The sequence below is a fragment of the Neovison vison genome, chromosome X (assembly GCF_020171115.1).
Source record: "Neovison vison isolate M4711 chromosome X, ASM_NN_V1, whole genome shotgun sequence".
Taxonomy (NCBI): domain Eukaryota; kingdom Metazoa; phylum Chordata; class Mammalia; order Carnivora; family Mustelidae; genus Neogale; species Neogale vison.
The window spans coordinates 53,806,569-53,830,448 of record NC_058105.1 but is presented as its reverse complement, the minus strand read 5'-3'; the positions used below and the strand labels follow the sequence as shown (position 1 = coordinate 53,830,448).

The window sequence follows — 23,880 nt, the reverse complement described above, 5'->3', positions numbered from 1 at the left end:
TACATGCATTTTGTCCTGTTCTTCAGCTTCCACTATGATCTTGCATGCCAGTTCAAGCACCAGTATTCATGCTTTTTTACATGTTTATACCAGTCTTGCTTATCTACAATTATTTTGTTGTGACATTCTGTGCCAAAGTTAGTAAAATATCTTTCAAGATGGATGGATATTTCTGAGTATTCTGTGGGTGTTCAGAGGAACAAAGAGGAAAGCAGTGTCTGTTGTATAATCATCTTGTTCTCAGATATCTTGTGCCTACTGGAATTCTTCCTTATGAAAGAGAATGATCATTCTACAATGTCCAAAATACCCTCTTCTACTATGCCTCCCCTAAAAATCTACAATTTCAGAGTGTCAAGCCAAATATTTTATTTTAAATACATTTAAGAACTACAGTAACCTATTTTTCCTCATAGGACAGAGTGTATGGTTAAAACAATAATAATTTTTTTTAATATCAAAAGGCTTTTCCGAATCAGTTGTGATTTCTTTTCAGCCTTTTGGCTTAGTTCAAGTGTAATATCTGCTCCTTAACAGTTTAATATCTGATACATCCTTTATCCAAAATCAGTTGTATGATGATTTGGGAATACGTAAATCATCACCTATTGATTAATTTTTTCCTAAGCATGTGGCATATACTTTACAAGGAAAGCAAAAATGCTTGCAGAATCGTTCTTTATTTTTTATTTTATAACCCTGATTGTTCAAAACAGAGATGTTGACATCCAGGGAATGAGTAGGAGGACCAGAAGATCACTAACTAGATAACATTCACATCAGTGTAAATGACCCAGAAAATAAACCAAAGTCTGGCAGAACAAGCTCTCCACAGCTAAATATAGAGAAGAGGCTGCATTGAGAGGGTTGAGACATGGCCAGGAGCTAAATGGACCTGTGGAACTGCCCGTGGAAGGGAGAGACACTGCAGGCACAGAGAGGGGAGAGAAAAGAATTATCACACTGGGGAGCCCAGAGGGGAATGATGAATCTCTGTAACATTTGGCTTTCAACACTAGAGGGGCCAAATTTCATGAGTTCGTATAATCAGTAAGACATAAAATCTGGAACTTTAAAGATCAGCAGGCTTACCTCTGGAACTGTCAGGAGAGTGAGAGGAAACTGAGCCTCTACCCTTAAAGACACAGCACAGGAAACAACCCAAAAGAGATACAACCTACCAGCAGTTTGAAAAATGCCTTGGGTATATGGGAGGGAGATTTGTTTATTAATCTCAGAGCCCTTGCTAAAGGGGCAGGGATCTTTGAGAATGTCCAGAAACAAAAGAGCTGGCAAGCACCATTCTTCTCCTCTATCCACCAGCATAAACACATGGCCACCTGCAAGAACCAGTGCAGTGCTGACATTCACTACCTAACTTGCTAACGGTATGATCCGTCCACATGTTCCCTTGCAGAAATGTGCCCTCCAGCCGGTCACCTACTCCAGGTCCCCTCTCACAGAATATCAGTACAAACATTGCTAATGCCTTGCAACCTACCCTTGTACATTTCTGCAGATCCTCCACACCCAATATGCTCTTAGCCAGAACCCATTCAAAGCAGTGCCACAAGCCTGGAAGTGTGTAAGGAGCCCAGGAAGGGGTGGGTATCAATCTAAAGTGACTCCTATCCCAGAAAAAGAGAAATATAACTACACACAACAATCAGACTATGGCTTACTAGTGGGCTAGGACAGAGAACTGATCTGACTCTAGGCCCTGCTCACCAACAAAGCTTCACAGGAAACAACACAGGGAAAGCAAACTGAAGCCCTGTGCTACTACATGTCTGGAAAATGCCAAGTCTGACTCAAACCCAAGGCAGCCACAGACTGTTACACTAACAGCAAAGGGACAAAATAATGTCCACAAAAGGCAAAGAGATGCACTGTAGATGACTAGGCTGAGGCAAAAATAGTTCAGCCACAATATCAGGGTGAACACAACATTTATAGGAGACACCACTGATATGCCAGATTCTGGAGAACAGGAGACACTGCCCTACAAAGCACTACACAACCTCTTCTTCATAAGGTCTCTACTTTCAAGAAGAGGAGATATTCCTAATCATAGAAACAAAGAAAATTTGAGAAAATGAAGATACAGAGGATTATGTCCCAAATGTTAAAAAAATAGGACAAAATCACAGCAAGAGACATAAGCAAAATGGACATAAGTAATATGCCTGATGGAGAATTTAAAATAATTATCATAAAGATACTCATGGGATGTGAGAAAAGAGTGGAGGATCTCAGTGAAACCCTTCAAAAAAAGAGAAAACATTACAAAAACCAGAGATAGAGAACTCAATAAATGAAATTAAAAAATAACTAGATGGAATGACTAGTAGACTAGAAGAAAAAGAATGGATTGGTGACCTGGAGGACAGAGTAATGGAAAACAATCAAGCTGAATGGTGAAGGCAAAACTACAAAATAAAAATAGACATAGAGAATTTAATAACACCATCAAGCATAATAACATTTACATCACAAGAATCCCTGAAAATTTACTTGAAGAAATAATAGCTGAAAACTTTTCAGATCTGGAAAGAAAACAAATCCAGATCAAGGAGGCTCAAAAAACCATCACCCCCAAGGAAGTCCACACTAAGAGACATAGTAACTAAAATGGAAAAGTAGTAACAAAGAATTTTAAAAGCAGCAAGAAAAATAAAACTGTTATATACAGGGAAAATCCCATAAGGCTATCAGCTGATTTTTCAGCAGTAACATTGCAGGTCAGAAGGGAGTGGCATGACATATTCAAAGTATTGAGAGGAAAAAATATGCAGCCAAGAATACACTATCCAGCTATCATTCAGAAGAGAGGATGAGATAGAATTTCCCAGAAAAAAGCAAAAGGAATTCATGACCACTAAATGAGCCCTACAATAAATGTTAAAGGGGACTCTTTCAATGAAAAGACCATAAGTAGGAATAAGTAAAGTAGGAAGCACAGAACAGTAAAAACCAGTCAAAGACTCACAAAATAAAAGGACGTAAAGCATGAGACCATATACATAACACATGGGGGGAGGGCAGTAAGGAAGGACTCACACATAAACAAATGTCAACTTAATATAGAATGCTATATATGGAAGATATTATATACAAAACTGAATGATAAGTACAAATCAAAAACCGGTAATAGGTATGAAAAAAATAAAGATAAAGGAATCAAAGTCTATCACTAAAGAAACCCAACTATAAGAGAAGAGAGCAAGAGAATATGTGAATGAAGAACTAAACAAACAAACAAACAAACAAAACAACCATATCATGAGTAACAAAATGGCAATAACTGTATACCAATCAATAATTATTTTGAATGTAAATAGAATAATGCTCCAACAAAAGAGATAGAGTGACTGCAGAATGAAAAACAAGACTTATTTATATGCTGTCTATAAAAGACTCTTTTAAGATCTAAAGACACAATAAGATTTAAATTGAAAGGCTAAAGAAGCATTTATCATGCAAATAGATGTGAAAAGAAAGTTTGGGTAGCAATACTTATGTCAAACAAAATAACTTTAAAACAAAGACTGTCACAAGAGACAAGGACACTACATAAACCCTGTGATCATTTCAATTGATGCAGAAAAAACAATTGACAAAGAACAACATCCATTCGTATTAAAAACCCTCAACAAAATGGAGGGAATATACCTCAACATAATAAAGGCTGTATATGAAAAAACCACAGTTAACATCATACTCAATGGTGAAAAACCAAGAAAAAAGTTTTCTCCTAAGGTCAGGAATATGAAAAAGATGTCCACTCTCAACACTTTTTTCAACATAGTACTGAAAGTCCTAGCCACAACAATCAGACAAGAAAAAAGAATAAAAATCATCTGAATTGGTAAGGAAAAAGTAAATCTTTATTTGCAGATGACATACTATATATACAAAAACCTAAACACTCTACCAGAAAATTTCTAGAACTAATAAATAAATTCAGTAAGGTCACAGGATACAAAATAAGTATACAGAAATCTGTTGCACTTATATACACTAATAATGAAGAAGCAGAAATAGAAATTAAGAAAAAAATCAATTTACAATTGCACCCAAAATAATAAAAATACTAAGGAATAAACTTAACCAAGGAGGTGAAAAACCTGTACTCTGAAAACTATAAAACACTAATGAAAGAAATTGAAGATCAAATGAACAAATGAAAAGATGTCTTATGTCCATGGATTGGAAGAGCAAATATTATTAAAATTTCTACACTACTTAAAGCAATCTAGAGATTTAGCGCAATCCTTGTTAAAATGCCAACAGCATTTTCCACAGAACTAGACAAACAATCCTAAAATTTGCATGGGTTCACAAAAGACTAAATAGTCAAAGCACCCTTGAGAATGAAAAACAGAACTGGAGGTATTATGATCTCAGATTACTACAAAGCAATAGTAATCAAAACAGTGTGTTACTGGCATGTAGAGCAATAGAACATAATAGAAAGCCCAGATGTAAACCCAAAATTATATGGTCAGTTAATTTTTGACAAAAGAGTCAAGAATATGCAATAGAAAAAATCTCTTCAACAAATGTTATTAGGAAAACTGGAAAGCTACATTTAAAAGAATAAAATTGGATCACTTTCATACACCATATACAAAAATAAGCTCAAAATGGATTAAGGGCCAAAAGGTGAGACCTGAAACCATAAAAATCTTGAAGACAGCACAGACAGTAATTTCTCTGATATTGAGTATATCAGCATTTTTCTAGATATGTTTCATGAGGCAAGAGAAACAAAATCAAAAATAAACTATTGGGACTACATCAAAATAAAAAGGTTCTACACAGTGAAAGAAACAATCAACAGAACGAAAATGCAACTGACAGAATGGGAGAAGATATTTGCAATTGAAATATTTTTAATAAAGGGTTTGGGCACTTGTGATGAGCACTGGGAGTTGCATGGAACTGTTGAATCAGTATATTATACACCTGAAACTAATATTACACTGTATGTTAACTAACTGGATTTTAAATAATTTCTAAAAATCAAAAAATACATATTTGTATAAAGAACTTACATAAGTCAACACCAAAAACCCAAATAATCCAATTCAAAACTGGGCAAAGGACATAAATAGACATTTCTCCAAAAAAAAAAAAAAAAAACATACTGATGGCCAACAGATATATGAAAAGGTACTTATAGTTACTAACCATCAAGGAAATGAAAGTCAAAACTACAATAAAATATCACCTCACGTCTGTGAGAATGGATAAAATGAAAACCACAAGAAACAGCAAGAGTTGGTAAAGATGGGGAGAAAAAGTAATCCTCTTGCTACCTTGGTGAGAAGGCAAACTCGTGCAGCTGCTGTGGAAAACAGTATGGAGCTTCCCCAAAAACTTAAAAATGTAATTGTACTCAGCATAATCTCTTCCAGTCCCGTCCATGTTGCTACAAAAGTTGGGGAAGAGATTATGCTGAGTGAAATAAGTCAAGCAGAGAGAGTCAATTATCATATGGTTTCACTTATTTGTGGAGCATAACAAATAGCATGGAGGACAAGGGGCGTTAGAGAGGAGTAGGGAATTTGGGTAAATTGGAAGGGGAGGTGAACCATGAGAGACTATGGACTCTGAAAAACAATCCAAGGGTTTTGAAGTGGTGGGGGGGGTGGGAGGTTGGGGTACCAGGTGGTGGGTATTATAGAGGGCACGGCTTGCATGGAGCACTGGGTGTGGTGAAAAAATAATGAATAATGTTTCTCTGAAAATAAATAAATTGGAAAAAAAATTTTTAAAAAATGTAATTGTACTATATGAAGCAATAATCACACTACTGGGTATTTACCCAAAGAAATACAAAATCACTAATTTGAAAGGGTATATGCACCCCTATGTTTATTGCAGCATTACTTGCAATATCCAGATTATAGAATGATCACATGTGTCAACTGATAGATGAGTGGATAAGAAAGATGTGATTACACACACACACACACACACACACATATATGTATATGTATATAAACATTTTGTAATTATATATACATATATGTATATATAAATTTAAAATGGACTATTACTCAGTCAAAAAATAATGAAATTTTGTCATTTAAAACAATATAGATCAATCTGGAGAGTGAATTGTTAAGCAAAATAAGGTGGTCAGAGAAAGAAAAATACCATATGATTTCACTCTATGTGGAGTTTAAGAAACAAAACAAACAATATAGGAGCAAAAATGAGAGACACAAACTGAGAAACAGACTCTAATCTACAGATAACAAATTGATGGTTACCAGAGGTGAGGTGGGTAGAGGAAGAGGTTAAATAGATGATGGGGATTAAGGAGTGCACTTGTGATGAGCAACAGGTGATTCATGGAAGTGTTGAATCACTAAATTATACTGGAAATTAATTTTACACCATATGTCAACAAACAAGGAAAAAAAGATACAAACTAAAAAACACACTCTTAACTTTAGAGAATTGATGGTTATTAGAAGGGCATGGTAGGGAGATGGGTAAAACAGGTAAAGAGGACTAAGAGTACACTTATCTTAATGAACACTGAGTAATGCACATAATTGTTCAGTCGCTATACTGTGCACCTGAAACTAACAAAGCACTATGTTAACCGTGCTGGATTTAAAAAAAAAAAAGTTATAGATGTCGGCAAACCAGGAAAGACACTTTACTTTCTGTATAATTATGTGGGAAAGTTTAAGAAATTAGCTAGTAAGCCCTACTCATATATCTATCTATCCAAATAGATAGATAGATATGTACATACATACATACACACATATACACTTAGTATTTTTAAATATACTACAGTGGAAATGTATCACTATTCCTTAGTCTTTGCCTTTCTTTTCCTTTTCCCAATTTGCTTCTTTGGGATTTCATATGGTGTTCTAATAACAACAATAGCAGCTGCAGTGTTGGTGGCAGCAACAAGAGCTATCATTTATGTATTAACTACTTGGTATGCACTTAGCATTTTGCTAAGTTCTTTACAAATTAGTTCGCTACTTCTCCTCTTCTCAATGCTGTGAGGCAAGTAGTAGTATTTTTCCCATTTTACAGATGAAGAAATGAAGAAAAATAGAAGTAACCAAGGTCAGATAACTAATGAATTGCCGTGCTTAGATTTAAACCCAGGTGCACTTAATTCTGAATGCTATGTACTTAACCATTATATAATTGTGTTCCATAAAGGTGAAGTTAGTGAAATTACTCCTACCTCTATAAAGTTATCGGTACTATGTGACTGGAAGGTCTGTAATCTTCTCAATATTTATACATGCTTATCATTTGCACAAAGTATATGGGGCTATAAAAAAGCAACATTCTATACTGTGTACCCTTTTAGTAGGAATCCTTAGAGAAGCAGCAAGACACCTAGTTAATTAGCCATATTGGCTGAATCATCAATCCGCTGGCTTATGTCATGGGCAGATCACTGAAATATATTTAAAAATCACTTATTTTTATTGAGGATTTTTTCCCAATTTATTTATTTTCAGAAAAACATTATTCATTATTTTTTCACCACACTCAGTGCTCCATGCAAGCTGTGCCCTCTATAATACCCACCACCTGGTACCCCAGCCTCTCAACCCCCCGCCACTTCAAACCTCTCAGATTGTTTTTCAGAGTCCATAGTCTCTCATGGTTCACCTCCTCTTCCAATTTACCCAAATTCCCTTCTCCTCTCTAACGCCCCTTGTCCTCCATGCTATTTGTTATGTTAAATCATTTATTTTTTTGTATTTGTATATATATATATATATATATATATTCATATATACATATTCTTTTTTATTTATTTTTTTGCCTAATAAAATATTTTTGTTCAGAATCTCAGTCTTCCTTCCTTTTTTAAATTTTTTTAAAAATTTATTTATTTTCAGCATAACAGCATCATTATTTTTTCACCACACCCAGTGCTCCATGCAATCTGTGCCCTCTATAATACCCACCACCTGGTACCCCGACCTCCCACCCCCCTGCCACTTCAAATCCCTCAGATTGTTTTTCAGAGTCCATAGTCTCTCATGATTCACCTCCCCTTCCAATTTACCCCAACCCCCTTCTCTCTACCTCCCCATGTCCTCCATGCTATTTGTTATGCTCCACAAATAAGTGAAACCATGTGATAATTGACTCTCTCTGCTTGACTTATTTCACTCAGCATAATCTCTTCCAGTCCCGTCCATGTTGCTACAAAAGTTGGGTGCTCATCCTTTCTGATGGAAGAGTAATACTCCATCGTGTATATGGACTACATCTTCTTTATCCATTCATCCATCGAAGGGCATCTTGGTTCTTTCCACAGTTTGGCGACCGTGGCCATTGCTGCTATAAACATTGGGGTACAGATGGCCCTTCTTTTCACGACATCTGTATCTTTGGGGTAAATACCCAGGAGTGCAATGGCAGGGTCATAGGGAAGTTCTTTTTTTAATTTCTTGAGGAATCTCCACACTGTTCTCCAAAAAGGCTGCACCAACTTGCATTCCCACCAACAGTGGAAGAGGGTTCCCCTTTCTCCACATCCCCTCCAACACATGTTGTTTTCTGTCTTGCTAATAAATCTGCATGTTGTGGTATTTGTGACATTTATATTAATTCATTTGTTACAAGATATTCACATATTCTATAGGTCACTGAAACTAGAATATACTGAACTATGAGAAATCAGGGGTAGAAATAATCTAAATGTGTTGCCATCAGATATTAAAAGGCAAAATAAATTTATAGGAAATACTAAAAATTAGGATCTATGTTTTTCCTAATGCTTGTTTGCATGTATCCTTTGTATGTGTCTAATTTTTCAGCCATCAAATGTGGGCATTAATACAGCATAACTGCTCTGCCCTTCTTTTCCTTGACTTGTCTAAAATCACAAATATTTGTGTATCTAATAACCTTCTGTAGAACATCCTAGGTGAGTGAAATGTTTCTCCTTCCATTTCTTACTTGATCTAATCCATTATTTACCAGGAAACTAGGATATGTGATTTATACAAAAACACAGATGATTTTATAAGCAAATATTTAATGATCCCCAGCCAGAAAATGAGTCTGATTTTATGAAATACATAATCATCAAGGGGTATACATAAATCAATGGAGAGTGAGAAATTCTAGTCAGGAATTTCTTGCCAACTCTCTGCGGTTTAGGTGATGAAAAACTCAAAAAGAATAAAGAAATATCATCTGACATTTAGTTCAGATTTTATTTGTGAACATCTTCCACTTAAGATATTCACAAGTAAATTCTAGCCCACATTTTCCTACTTACTGTCAATCAATTTTGATTATTACCCAATTCATCATTAGCAGCTTAATAAACCCAACATTAATCTTCAGTAAATGATAAACTCACTACCTTCTTGTGAGTTGGGATCATGGTCCTGCCCAAGTTATAAGCTGAGACACACACTTGGCATCTTTATCTTGTTCTGCCAAACAACATGTCTCCTGTGTACATATTTGAATCCTGGTAGATACTATTCTTCACTTAGACAACATTTTCACATAAAAGTATTGCAAATACTTCTACATAAACTGAATCTGGGGAGAAGTTGACTATCCTTTCATTGATTAGACACTCCAAAGATTACACCTCATGAAAGTAGAAACTTTTCTGTGGTGGTGTGGAACTACCTAATGATGAACAGATTTGTGTTATAAGAGAATTAAAGAAATTAGGTGTTGAAATTTTAAAGTTTCAAAACGGAATTCATTAACTGAAGAAATTTAAAAAAATGCTTCAAATTCTATTTGAGCATCATAATCTTCTTCACTTTAAAAGTGCAATATTTTGGGAGCACCTGGGTGGCTCAGTCAGTTAAGTGTGCTCAGGTCATGATTCCAGGATTCTTGGTTCACGTCCCACATTGGGGTTCCTGCTCCTGAGGGAGTCTGCTTCTCCCTCTACCCCAAATCCCTCCTGGTGCTCTCTCTCTCTCTCATGCTCTTGCTCTTTCTCAAATAAATAAAGTCTTTTTTCAAAAAAGTGACATATTTTTGTCCTAGAAAATCTACAAGTACTATGTGTTATAGGTGTGGAAATATGTATGTAATTCAGTATGATACACTAAAATTAGATTAATTTTAGATTCATCACACAATGTATTATTTTTAAAATAAAGTTGTATTGATTTAGACTTCCTCATATACTCAATTCTTGAAAAGTTCACCCTAGCATTAAAAATAATTTTTCCAATTATTTAGCATATTTCTTTGAAGTGATTACTGAACTACACATATGAAGACAAATGGTATACTTTAATGACATATTGCTATTTACATCATTCTCCTGAAAATGTTTTCCAGAACTCCAGTAGGTTACTATGTTTCCATATTATGATGCAAAGTAACTTATAGAAATCAACTGCTACAACCTTTAGAGCTAAGGTGGGAACATATATCTCTTTGAGTTAACTTTTTTGGGATTTTGATATTTGCATTGGAAAATCACACCCCCAATGTCTCTGATCTGTATAGAGCTAATCACATGTAACTTATTAAAGCAGATTGCAAGAGGCACTGACAGTTGGAAAGGCCTAATGACCAACTGGATGGGAAAATTCCATGATGTCAAAATAAAAACTTTACAAGGATTTTTATATGTCATTTATTTGCTACAAACATGAATACCACAGTCTTGTTTTAAAATAGACTTAGGAGACACAAGATGGCGTGGAAGTAGGGGGAGGTGCCATTTCAACCTGTACCCTAAAGTGAGCTGATTACCTACCCAAGAACTCTGATCACCAATGAAATCAGCCTGAGATTAGAATTATACACCTCTGTATCTCTACAGGGGCAGAAGACACCAGTGGGCAGGTAAAGCAGAGTGGGAACATCAGACTGATATTGGAAGATAAACAAAAGGGGGAGGGAGCCACCAGAAGCGACCCATTGGAAAGTAATATCCCAATAGAAGAGTGTCCTGTGATTAGAGACCAACATTAACCTGGAGTCTGGTTGAAAGCACTCAAAAAGACAAATTGTGGGAATTGGGCGGTTAGGGACAGGGGCTTAAGTCCACCAACCCAGGACAGCCAACGCTGGTGCTGAGCCAGAGAGAGTGCAGCAAAGAAGCCAGGTCTTGGTCCCTGAGCCACTGGCACACCTGAGAACATCTGGGTGGCAGTTCCCATGAGGGTGAGGGAGCCTCATCAGCAGGCAGAACCCCAGCCTTTTGCACTTTCCACACAGGTCTGCATGACCAGAATCTGAGTCACACCCAACACCCTCCCTTGAGAGAGGTGCATGCAGGCACCAGCCAGCACTCTCTCAGATCCCGGAAACTCTAAGCACTCCCAGCCCAGGCCAGCTAAAAATCTCAGGGTGCTATCGCTGCTTGGGACCTCCCTGGTGGTCTGGAGCTACCAAGACAGCCGTGGCTAGTATTTCTCATGGTTTTGGGTACAAGTGGGAGTTCCTGTGACTCCAGAGACTGTGACTGGGAACGTGCTCTGCCAGCGGCAGAGGGAGAATTTATGTGCTCTGGAGTAACCAGAGGGGAACAGACTGAGGCTTCTTTCTGAGATGGAAGTCTAGGTGCAGTTTGCTTTCCTCTAAACCTCCAGAAACCATCAAAAGCTGCCAAGGGGGAGAGAAAACAAATGTACAAACAAACAAAAAAACCTCCAGAGAACAAAAGCCTGAAAAATCGGTTTCCTCAGAGCACACCCCCTTGACGAGTATAGGAGGACTTAACTCTAGCAAGACTCCCTGAAAACGCATGCGGCAGGCCCCTCCCCAGAAAGCCAACCAAAAAAAAAAAAAAAAAAAAGACAAGAGGACAACCACCACTAATTCAAAGATACAACTTTTATTTTTAATTCATTCCCACTATTCCTTCTTTTCATTTTATATATATATATATATATATATATATATTTTTTTTTTAACCTATTTACCATCACAATGAGATGTCCAGTACATCAAATACCATAATAACCTTTTAACCTGAACTTTTTGATACATATGCCTGTGTTTTTCTTTTGTTTTTCTGTTTTTCTGTTTTTTAAATTTTTTTAATTTAATTTAATTTTGTTTTAGTTTATTCTTTTTTAAAATATTCATATAGAGATAAGCTTCAAGGTAATCCCCTTTCCACAATCAATGCTATTCCTATAAGTAAACCAGATTTTAATCCCCCTTTATCTTACAAAAATTGAGTCCTTTAACAAAGATATCAAGATACATACAGGAAGAATCAAAATAACCCTCCTTGCCCACACTGAGAATTTATAACAACTCTCCGATCATTTTCTTCTGCCAGTGTTTCTGTATACTTGCTTTTGTCCTGGTAGTATATAAATCTTATACTTGGGTTCTTTTTGATGAGGTTCTTTTGTTTTGTTTTGTTTTATTTATTTATATATTTTTCTCTTGTCATCTACTTTTGTCAGTCTTATTGTTTGTCTGTTTTTGTTTGTATACTTCATAAATCTTACCTTGGGACCCATTTGGGCTGGGCCTTCTCCTTTATTTGATCTTTCTTTTTTTTTTTTTTCCTGTCTCTCTCTCTCTCTCTCTCTTTCTTTTTTTCTTTTTTTTTTCTTTTGGGTGGAGACTCTTGATTGCTCAGAAGCATTCCAGGTTGCACCTTGCCTGCACCATGGTCAATACATTTAGCTACACATCCGTTCAGCCATCTCTCACCAAAATGACTAGGAGGAGGAATGCCCAACAGAATAAAAATTCAGATACTGGGCCCTCTGCATCAGAGCTATTGGATATGGACACAGACAGTATGTTGGAAAGGGAATTCAGGCTAACAATTATCCAGGAAATAACTAAGTTGGAGAAAGCAATGAATGGCAAAATGGAATTGATTAGGGCAGATGTGAAAGCCACAAGTGATGATGTTCACAATGATTTCAATGAGTTCCAATCTAATCTAAATTCTCTAAGAGCTAGGGTAACTGAGGCAGAAGATAGAATTAGTGATCTGGAGAACAAAGAGATAGAAAGAAAGGACCAGGAGGAAGCCTGGAACAAACAGCTTAGAAGCCACGAAAACAGAATTAGGGAAGCAAAACATGCCATGAAACGTTCCAACGTCACAATTATTGGAATCCCTGAGGGGGAGGAGAAAGAAAGAAGACTAGAAGATACAGTGGAACAAATTCTCCATGAAAATTTTCCCAATCTTGCCAATGGAACCAGCTTCGTGTACTAGAGGCAGAAAGAACTCCCCCCAAGATCATAGAATATAGAAAGACTTCAGGGCACATGATAGTGAAAATGATGAATTATAATTGTAGACAGGAGCTCTTGAAAGCAGCTAGGGCGAAGAAATTCCTTACATACAGAGGAAGTCCATCAGAATAATGTCATACCTGTGCACAGAAACCTGGCAAGCCAGAAAGGGCTGGAAAGACATATTCATGGCACAAAATGATAAGAACATGCAGCCAAGAATAATTTATCCAGCAAAACTGACACTCAAAAACAGATGGAAAGATAAAGAGCTTCCAAGACCAGCAAGGTTTAAAAGAGTGTGCAACTAACAAGCAGATACTGCAGGAATTACTGAGGGGGTTTCTATAAAAGAGGAAAAATCCTAAGAATATCATTGAACAGAAATATATGGAGATAATCTAAAGAAACAAAGACTTCACAGATGAAAGGAGGTCTATAAAAACAAATCTCTCAATAATCACTCTCAATGTGAATGGCATAAATGTGTCCATAAAATGACACAGGGTTGCAGATTGGATAAAACGACAGGACCCTTCCATATGTTGTTTACAAGAGACCCATTTGGAACCTAAGGATACACCCAGACTGAAAGTGAAGGGATGGAGAAACATCTTTCATGCCAATGGGCCTCAAAAGAAGGCTGGGGTAGCAATTCTCATATCAGATAAATTAGCTTTTAAACTAAAGACTGTAGTCAGAGATACATAAGGACCCTACATGATTCTTTTTTTTTTATTATTTTTTATTCTTTATAAACGTAAAATATATTTTTATCCCCCAGGGTACAGATATATGAATCGCCAGCTTTACACACTTCACAGCACTCACCATAGCACATACCCTCCCCAATGTCCATAACCCCACCCCAATTCTCCCAACCCCCCTCCCTCTAGCAACCCTCAGTTTGTTTTGTGAGATTAAGAGTCACTTATGGTTTGTCTCCCTCCCAATCCCATCTTGTTTCATTTACTCTTCCCCTACCCGCTTAACCCCCATGCTGTATCTCCACTTCCTCATATCAGGGAGATCATATGATAGTTGTCTTTCTCTGATTGGCATGATACCCTCTAGTTCCATCCATGTCATCGCAAATGGCAAGATTTCATTTCTTTTGATGGCTGCATAGTATTCCATTGACACTAAATGAATCTTAAAGGGACTGTCCACCAAGAAAATCTAACAATTGTAAATATTTATACTCCCAATATGGGAATAGACAATTACATTAAAAAACTGTTAATCAAGATAAGGAGTCATATTGATATGAATATGTTAATAGTAGGAGATCTTAACATGACACTCTCAATAATAGACAGTGCATCCAAGCACAAAATCAATAAACTAGAGGATTGAATGACACATTGGATTGGATGGACCTCATAGATATATACAGAACATTCCACCCTATTCCCATTCCACAGAAGAGAATACCCATTCTTCTCGAGTGCACATGGAAACTTCTCCAGAATAGACCACATACTGGGTCACAAATCAGGGCTCAACTGGTACCAAAAGACTGAGGTTACTCCCTGTGTATTCTCAGATCACAATGCTTTGAAACTGGAGCTCAATCACAAGGAAAAGTTTGGAAGGAACTCAAACAACTGGAAACTAAAGACTACCTTGATTAAGAATGCTTGGATCAACCAGGAGAACAAAGAAGAACTGAAACAATTCATGGAAACCAGTGAGAATGAAGACACTTCGGTCCAAAACCTATGGGATACAGCAAAGGTGGTCCTAAGGGGGAAATGTATAGCCATCCAAGCCTCCCTCAAAAACACTGAAAAATCCAGAATATACCAGCAGTCTACACCTTAAAGAATTGGAGAATCAGGGGTGCCTGGGTGGCTCAGTGGGTTAAGTCTCTGCCTTCGGCTCAGGTCATGATCCCAGGGTCCTGGGATTGAGTCCCGCATCAAGCTCGCTGCTCAGCAGGGAGCCTGCTTCCTCCTCTCTCTGCCTTCCTTGTGATCTCTGTCAAATAAATAAATAAAATCTTTAAAAAAAAAGAATTGGAGAATCAACAACAAATTAAGCCAACTCCACACACAAAAAGGGAAATAATCAAGATTAGAGCAGAGAACAATGAGGTAGAAACCAGAACTACAGTAGAATGCATCAATGAAACCAGAAGCTGGTTTTTTGAAAGAATCAATAAGATCAATAAGCCATTGGCCAAACTAATTCAAAAGAAAAGAGAGAAGGCCCCAATTAATAAGATTAAGAATGAAAAGGGAGAGATCACAACTAACACCAAGGAGATAGAAACAATCTTCAAAATTATTATCAACAGTTATATGCCAATAAGTTAAGCAATGTAGATGAAGTGGATGCATTCCTGGAAAACTATAAACTTCCAGAATTGAATCAGAAGGAAATTGACAACCTGAATAGACTGATATCTAGTAACGAGGTTGAAGCAGTGATCAAAAACCTCCCAAAAAACAAGAGCCCAGGACCTGATGGATTCCCTGGGGGAATTCTACCAATCTTTCAAAAAAGAAATAACATCTATTCTCCTGAAGTTGTGGCAAAAAATTGAAGCAGTAGGAAAATTTCTACTCCTTTTATGAAGCCAGCATTACCCTGATCCTCAAACCGGGCAAGGACCCCACAAAAAAAGAGAATTTCAGACCAATATAACTGATGAATATTTATGCTAAGATTCTCAACAAGATCATAGTAAATAGGATCCAACAGCACATTAAAAAAATTACCCACCATGACCAGGTGGGATTCATCCCTGGGTTGCAAGGATGGTTCATTTGTAAATCAAGCAATGTGATAGAACAAATCAATAAGAGAAGAGAGAAGAACCACATGGTCCTCTCAGCTGATGCAGAAAAAGCATTTGACAAAATCCAACATCCGTTCCTGATTAAAATGCTTCCAAGTATAGGGATTGAGGGAACATTCCTGAACTTCATAAAATCTATCTATGAAAAACACAAATATCAAATATAACAAATGTCATCCTTAATGGGAGAAAGCTCACAGCCTTCCCATTGAGATCAGGAACACAAAAAAGATGCCCACTCTCACCAATCTTGTTCAACATAGTATTAAAAGTCCTAGCAACAGGAATCAGACAAAAAAGAGACATAAAATGTATCCAAATTGGTAATGAAGAAGCCAAAGCCTCTCTTCGCAGGTGACATGATAGTTTATATGGAAAACCCAAAAGACTCCACCCCTAAACTACTAGAACTCATACAGCAATTCAGTAAAGTGGCAGCATGCAAAGTCAATGTACAGAAATCAGTGGCTTTCTTATACACTAACAATGCAAACACAGAAAGGGAAATTAGAGAATCGATTCCATTTATTATAGCACCAAGAACCATAAGATACCTGGGAATAAACCCAACCAAAGAGGTAAAGGATCTGTACTTGAGGAACTACAGAACACTCATGAAAGAAATTGAAGAAGACATAAAAAGTTGGAAGACCATTCCATGCTCTTGCATCAGAAGAATAACCATTGTTAAAATGTATATACTGCATAGAGCAATCTATACCTTTAATTCTATTCCGATCAAAATTCCACTGGTATTTTTTTTTTTTTTTAGGTGCAAAAAGGTGGTTTATTAGAGCACGGGGAGGCAGAGATGCGGCTGCCCCGAGCCTGTGAGGAGTGTCTGGTTATATACACAGGAGTTGGGTAGGTGAGGACAAAGGGGTGTTCAGAAGAGCTACTGGGGCAAAGAATACTATCAGGATATTGAAGGCCTGGTTACTATCAAGTCAAGGCCACTTCCCTTCTAATGAGGCATTAACATAAAGACAATTGGGTGTTTCCTGGTGGAATGTTACATTCCTGCTATCAAGCATCCTTGTGAGTGAGATTTAGGTTTAGAAGAAATTTAACTTTATTTACTTTTCTTTTTACCTCCGCCTCCTTTGGTTTCTTATGGAGGGGAGGGTGGCATTAGGGCTTGAGAAACTGAGTTATGTGTCCTTGGAAATTGGGCTATTGATAAGGTAACTTCTTTGTAAATCTCAAGGACATTTGCAAATAAAGGGAGACTCCTGCCTTACAGGACTGTGATTTCTGCAATATAACCATTTGTTCTTCTTTTAGGGCAGTCAGGGGTGCCTGAGGAATGTCATACATATTACTAAGGGGAGTGGGTGGAGAGGGGGTGCAAGGCGCCAGCCCCTGCTCCCTCCTCAGCCAGCCTCCTGCTCCCTCATCATTCCCCCCTGAACAATTTTGACCCTTAAATCTTTAAGGTGGTTGAAGGTGGAAGGTCTCATCTTCTGTAACTTCTTCCTGCTGAATAGGGGCGTAGAGCTGTCCCTACCTACTCAGGTCAACATTGATCAGTGGAGGAACGTATAGGGGAGTTACAAAAGGCAGAGGCAGCTGAATCCAGCTCTGACAGTGAAGGAGTATCTTTGCGCGTGGTAAGGATCATCTGCCGTGGTGAAGTCATTGCAGCAATGGAATCTCAGCACCAAGTAGAGAAACATTGAACAAAGCAACATATTAAGGTTAATAAGGCGATAAGAATGAGAAGCCCGAAAAGGAGATTCCTAATTGTTGGCCATAGTCCTCCTTCAAACCAGGAACTTAACCATTCACTGAGAGAGAGAGAAGGATCTTGTAGGGCCTTAATTTGGGTATTCATATCTTTTATTAGTCCTGTGACATTTTTGTGATAGTCTGGGATGTACACACAACATTGTGCTGCTGTCAGGACATCTAAGGCCACCCTATTCTGTAGGACTGCCTTGTGTATTTGTGAAACTTTAGTATTAAGTAGGGAGATGCTGTTTAGTGAATCATTGAGTGCCTTTGCAGTGTATTTACTAAGGGCTTCTACATGCCACATGACATCCTCTAGTCCCGCAGATGGAACAAAAATGGATGCTAAGTGATCATACCATCTAAAAACAGATCATGTCCATCTTTGTTTCAAGTTGGGGAGATTAGCTGGGGTTGTAATGGTTTTAGTAATGCACCCATGAAACCAGGCAAATCCTAAAGTACAGCGACCTATCCACCCTGGAGGAAGCCAGGGCCACAGGTTTGTTCCACATATCCACTGGGTTCCATTTGGAGCTGGCCATCTAATGCCAGGTCGCCTCGCCCAGTCAATAGCAAACCAGTCAGTGGCCTGGAGTACTATTACTTGGTAACACATTTCTAATGATAGCCATCCCAGATGTCGTGTGTTATTTGCCCAAGTATCATATGTATGATTCTTTTGTTCCCAGCATAAAACTGCCTTTTGACTGAGCCGTCCAATCGTAGGTGTAAGCCACAGATATGCATCCCAGACTTGATATACACCATCCTTAGTAAGTTAAGGAGGGTTTTGTAACTTAGGCCCATATTTGATTGGGGAGTTATGGCTTGATAGCAATCCCCTTTCCTTCCAAATAGCTCCATGGGCATGTAGTACCAAGAAAGCATATTTGGAGGCAATGCTAATGTATATTCTTAGGCTTTGGCAATTGCAAAGTGCTAGTGAGCACTATGGCATACCTAGCTTTTCTTATTCTTTCTATGAAAACTACTGTCATCAGAAAACCAACTGTCATTCGTGTTTTTAACAGGGGCATCTTAAATCTGGCCATATAGAGTAAGCAAGATCAATAACCTCTGAACAGTTTTGCTCTATAGAGAAAGAAGAACAGTGGTCAGGTTCAGGCATACAGGTAACTAGGTTTAAACTTTGACAAGTTTTTTTTTTTTTTTTTTAAAGATTTTTTTTATTTATTTGACAGAGAGAAATCACAAGTAGATGGAGAGGCAGGCAGAGAGAGAGAGGGAAGCAGGCTCCCTGCTGAGCAGAGAGCCCGACGCGGGACTCGATCCCAGGACCCTGAGATCATGACCTGAGCCGAAGGCAGCGGCTTAACCCACTGAGCCACCAAGGCGCCCCTAAACTTTGACAAGTTTTAAGTATTATTTCTGGCATATCTGTAAGTATAGCCCAGTATTTAATAAGTCGGCCTCCATCATCCATTGGTGGCCTTTGGCTTCTAAGACAAATCTGGACCTGATGTGAAGTCATTACAGTCAGGGACTGTCCCATAGTGAGCTTTCAGGCTCTTTTATGAGGGCTGTTCTAGGTTTCGCTAAAGCATCTATTTGCAATTGCACCTCAACAGAGGTGGCCTCTAGGATAAATATGACTAAGGGATGAAACCAATAAGAAAACCTTTGAGTGGTCCAGCCTTAACAATATCCTGACTACAGAGGATCACTGGTAAGTGAGAAAACTTGCCAAGAGATAAGGGGAGTCCCCCATGCATCATCCAATCCACTCATAAAGAAAGTGGGGTCATCCATTATCTCCACAAGTCCATAGTTAATCCTATGGAGTGTAATAGGCTGGCTTTTAGGCAATTTCATTATCCCAGCCACAAACAAGGTGTTAGTTAAGTTATACAATTGTAGGGGAATCAATCCCATTTTTCCAGTTGTTTAATCATGCGCCACAGGGTTCTGCTAATATCCCCACAAAATGAGATCAACTAAAGAAGCTATTGTACAACTTCTCTGAAGTTTACCTCAAATTGTTTAGCTTAGGTAAACAAACATTTAAAGACAATCAAATCTAGAATTTAACATCCATAAAGATGTGTTACTAAAACATAATTTCTATCTAAAATAACCCTAATTTCCAGAGATAACCAAATCAGGACTAATTCACTTGTGAAACAAGTCCAGTTTTAACAAACTTGGCCTAATTATTTACATAAGCTCAGCAAGAACAGTGAGTGCAATCAATAGATCTTTTAGAGTCTGCTTTGCTGGAACTTTTTATAAGGAATCTCTAGGTTGAACTTTTAGTAGCCTCTCCAGGCCAGAAGCCAAGCCCTGTACTTGCCATCAGGCATGCCTGCAATACCTTTGGGCAAATTCCTCTTCCAGAGACTGCACCTACCAAGGAGTGACATTCTTTACTCACCTGGTGAGGCTGCTGGGAACTCTGTAAGCAAGATATCAGGCCAACAGTCCCAAGGGGCTTTATGGCTCCAGGTTTCATAAAGTCAACCTTAGTTCCTTAAAGCTGTCTGGTCATATCTGATTCTTTTCAAATATGACATCCCAGTCAAAGCCTTGGTAAAATAACCAGTTTCCAATGGTGTCCTATTACAAGGAGAACAGATTCTTATTGAACTTATGCAAATGACTGATTGCCATGGAAGAAAGAATACTTAACTGAGACCTTTTGGTTTCAGAGGGTTCAGAGAGAGAGAAAAGTTGAATGCTTTGAGCATTTTTACATCTCTATAAGTTACAGATAACTAAGAGGAAGTATCCCTAGTCTGGAAGAGCAAACATTAGAGAGAACCAGCAATGTTTAAAGTAAGACAAAACATTAAGAGACACAACACTGTAATCTTTTAGTTCATTTAGTTCCATGTTACTAATTCTGGTGAATGCACCTTTAGTTAGTTTTGGAAATTCTTACCCATTTCAGTTTTAGGATTTTCAAGTATATCAAATATCTGTATTTATCCTGAAAGTCCTTTATATGAATCTCCTTGAAGATAAAACTCATTTTACAAGAGAATTAAAACAATTATAAATGACAAAAACTCAGAATGGATATGGTTAGAGCTAAAGAGACATGGGAGTTTACAATTTAGCTGCAAAGAAATCAGGTTACTTCTGTGACACATAACATTTCCATAATTACAGTATCAAAACGTGATCTCTCAAAACATTAAAACTTTAGGAAATGCGTAGAATCTCTAGAATACCTATAGCATTTTCCCAAATGTAACCCAAGGTTTGTCACTGGTTCAGTAGTACTTCATGAGCAACTTCGCATATCAAGGAAAAGCCAGAGTTAAAGAGATTTACAATTTAAATCTAGTCAACATTTGCTAAAATCTTAGGAAGTTTTGAAGCACATGCCTAAATATAATTAGGGATGTTAATCACCTGAAAAAAAACATAGTAACTGAATTTTCTGGGCAGGCAAAGAGAAAACCATTTACATTTTCTTAACAGCAGATCAATTAATCTAAGAAAACTTTATCCTTTTGAACAGAGACAATTTCAGTCTTGTACTAATGTACCTTTAAAACCCATTCATTTCAATCTTAGTCCATCTTGACCATAGCTAAAATTCCTTTTCTGAAGATTTCCCTTCACAAACCTTCTACAACTTTCCTTTGCATTCAGGTTTTGTCCCAAGCCATTTCCTTCTAAACAACCATCTTATTTAGGACAAAATTACCTTCCCTTACCTTCAACAAAATGTATTCCCATTCCTTAAATCTTTCTTACATATCATCTATTTTCCTACAGAGCTTCCCTTATTTCCATCAGTCTTAGTTACACTAAGCAGAACTTTGTATTCTTAGAAACCCCTTAATCTCTAGTGAAGACTAAGTATTAACCAACTGTGAACTGTTACAACAGAATTCTTCAGATGTCAAATTTATGAAACAGTTAAGTGCAAAACACGTTTACCAACAGATGTAAATACTCTTAGTTTCTTTGCAGTTAAGAAGTCAAAAGCACAAACCTACATCCAGTAATTAATGACTTAGCATTTTATCCTTTTAGACCTAGATGCCCACAATTTAATTCCATTTGTCACCCAAGCAAAACTTTAAAACTTTCAGGTTACCAAAGACTTTGAAAGCTACTTCAGCAATTACCCATTAAAACTTTGAGACAGACAATTAACCATCAGTTTAGTCATCTCTTTGCTAACAAATTTTAACAAATAACATGAGCTTATTTGACCTTCAGTAAACTTCGAAGTTTCACATTTACTGCTGATAACTTAAAAGACACATCTTATCTTAATTAAACCAACAAACTTAACTTAGTTCCAGTACTGATTTACATTTCACCTGGACCCACTCCACTTTGAATGTTTACCTGAGACACAAGTGCGAAGATCTGGAGTGGGGTTGTTAGGTCCAGGGGATGCTCTTCTTGCTCCTTGACAGTGGAGAGAGGAGCCATGGTCCATGATCTAGAGGCTAGTCATGCAGGCTGCACACACATTGGTACAGAAACACGATAAGGGGGAAACAGAGGAAAAAAAGTGCTGCCAGGAGGCAGAGAAAAGATTCCCGGTTTTAGAGCTCATAAACCCCAACAAAGGAGCAGACACCAAGCTTGCCCACCAGCAGGGGGGGAGGGGTTAAGCAGTCCAAGTCAGGCCAGAGAATACAGGGAAACTTCCCCGAAACAAAGAGAGTTTCGGCAGCTGCTTGGGAATATTCCTTACGGTCTCTGTCTCGAGTTAGACCAACCCCAGTTGGCTCCAGTTATAGCCATTAACATGGGAAGTGAGTGAGGGAGAAACCCCCACATCTATTAGGAGAAACAGAGACAGTCAGAGTCCCTTTTGCTAAGGATAGCCCAACAACCTGGGTTTATTAACTGACTCATTTGGACAAACACATTCCACAAAAGCCCCTTAGTGTGGGGTCCTGGTGCACAGCAATGAAGGCCTAGGTATGAGCAGTGAAGGTATCCTAGGTCCATTTGACCTGTTTCCTGCAGAGGAGATCTAACTGATAGATCCCATTGAGGCCATGCAGTGTTACAGGAGCTCAGTCCTTTCCTAAGTTTTGCAATCCAAATTATTTCCAGTGGGTTAAACGGCACCCCAAGGTAGAGTCCTTGAGAACTAAAGAAGCCTACTGAGGCCATGCTCCCAGAAATGTCCATTACCAAATCCCCCCTGACTCCTGGGTAGCGTCCCACGCAGGATATGTCAGAGGTTCCTGTGTGTCAAAAGCGACCAGAGGCATCCCTCAAGATATCGCTATTGATCACCGTCTTGCCTTCCCTGAGAAGGCATTCCTGCCGTTAAAGGCCCTGGAGGGGTGCCGGCGTCCCTCCACTTCCCCATCGCATCCTAGGCTACAGATGGGTGCCTGGTGAATGGACTAGGAAACTGTGCCATGCCATTGTCTGTCCTGAAGACTGCATACTGTTTTGCCATTTTAACCCATGGAAACATTAGAAAAGTTTGGCAAGGGGAAATTATCCAATTTCATAGCTATAAGTAGTCTGTAGAAGACATTGACAAGAAACAGTAAAGACTGAAATCCATCATGGTCTAAGCGACATTCCAACACATATGGTCCTTGCAGCCAACTTCCCTAGGAAACGGTCCCCGGTTGCATTTTAATTCAATCGGGTACTGGTTTTGGCCGGCTCCCAGGGGAGGTCTCGTGGCCAGAAGTGGCTAGTCCAGGGATGTGGAGGGGATCACATTAGATCAATCAGGAGGAAACCTCACACGGGAGTCTTAAGATTGGCAGCCGTCCTGGTGACTTAGATGGCTGTCCCGTGCCCAAGAGAGACAACTCTAAACAAGAACAGGAATAAAGAGAGGACATCAAGTTTCTGGGTCTTATTGCCATTCCGGCCAGGGTACTAACTTACAGCCAAAAGGCAGACGCTCTCCTCCCCGTAGAGTAGCCACGGGCTAGAGGATTACAGCCTGAGCAATTGACATGCAAGTGTTCCAATAAGACCATACTCCTTGAAAAGCCCTGAAATGAGAGTAAAGGAGAAGGAGAGAAAGTACTCACCAATTTTGCACCGAAGTTCAGAGTCCAAATGTAAAGACTCACAAATCTCCTGGCTGGCTCGCCAAAATGATGAAGTTCTCGAACCTAGGTCGGGTTCGGTGGGGTGAGGTTTGGAGCCGACGGCTAAAGAAA

General features: G+C 38.3%; 1 pseudogene; it reads left to right on the top strand.

The window, feature by feature from the left end:
- Positions 1 to 484: 484 nt before the first annotated feature.
- On the top strand, positions 485 to 610 carry LOC122897713 (annotated as a pseudogene).
- Positions 611 to 23,880: the final 23,270 nt, after the last annotated feature.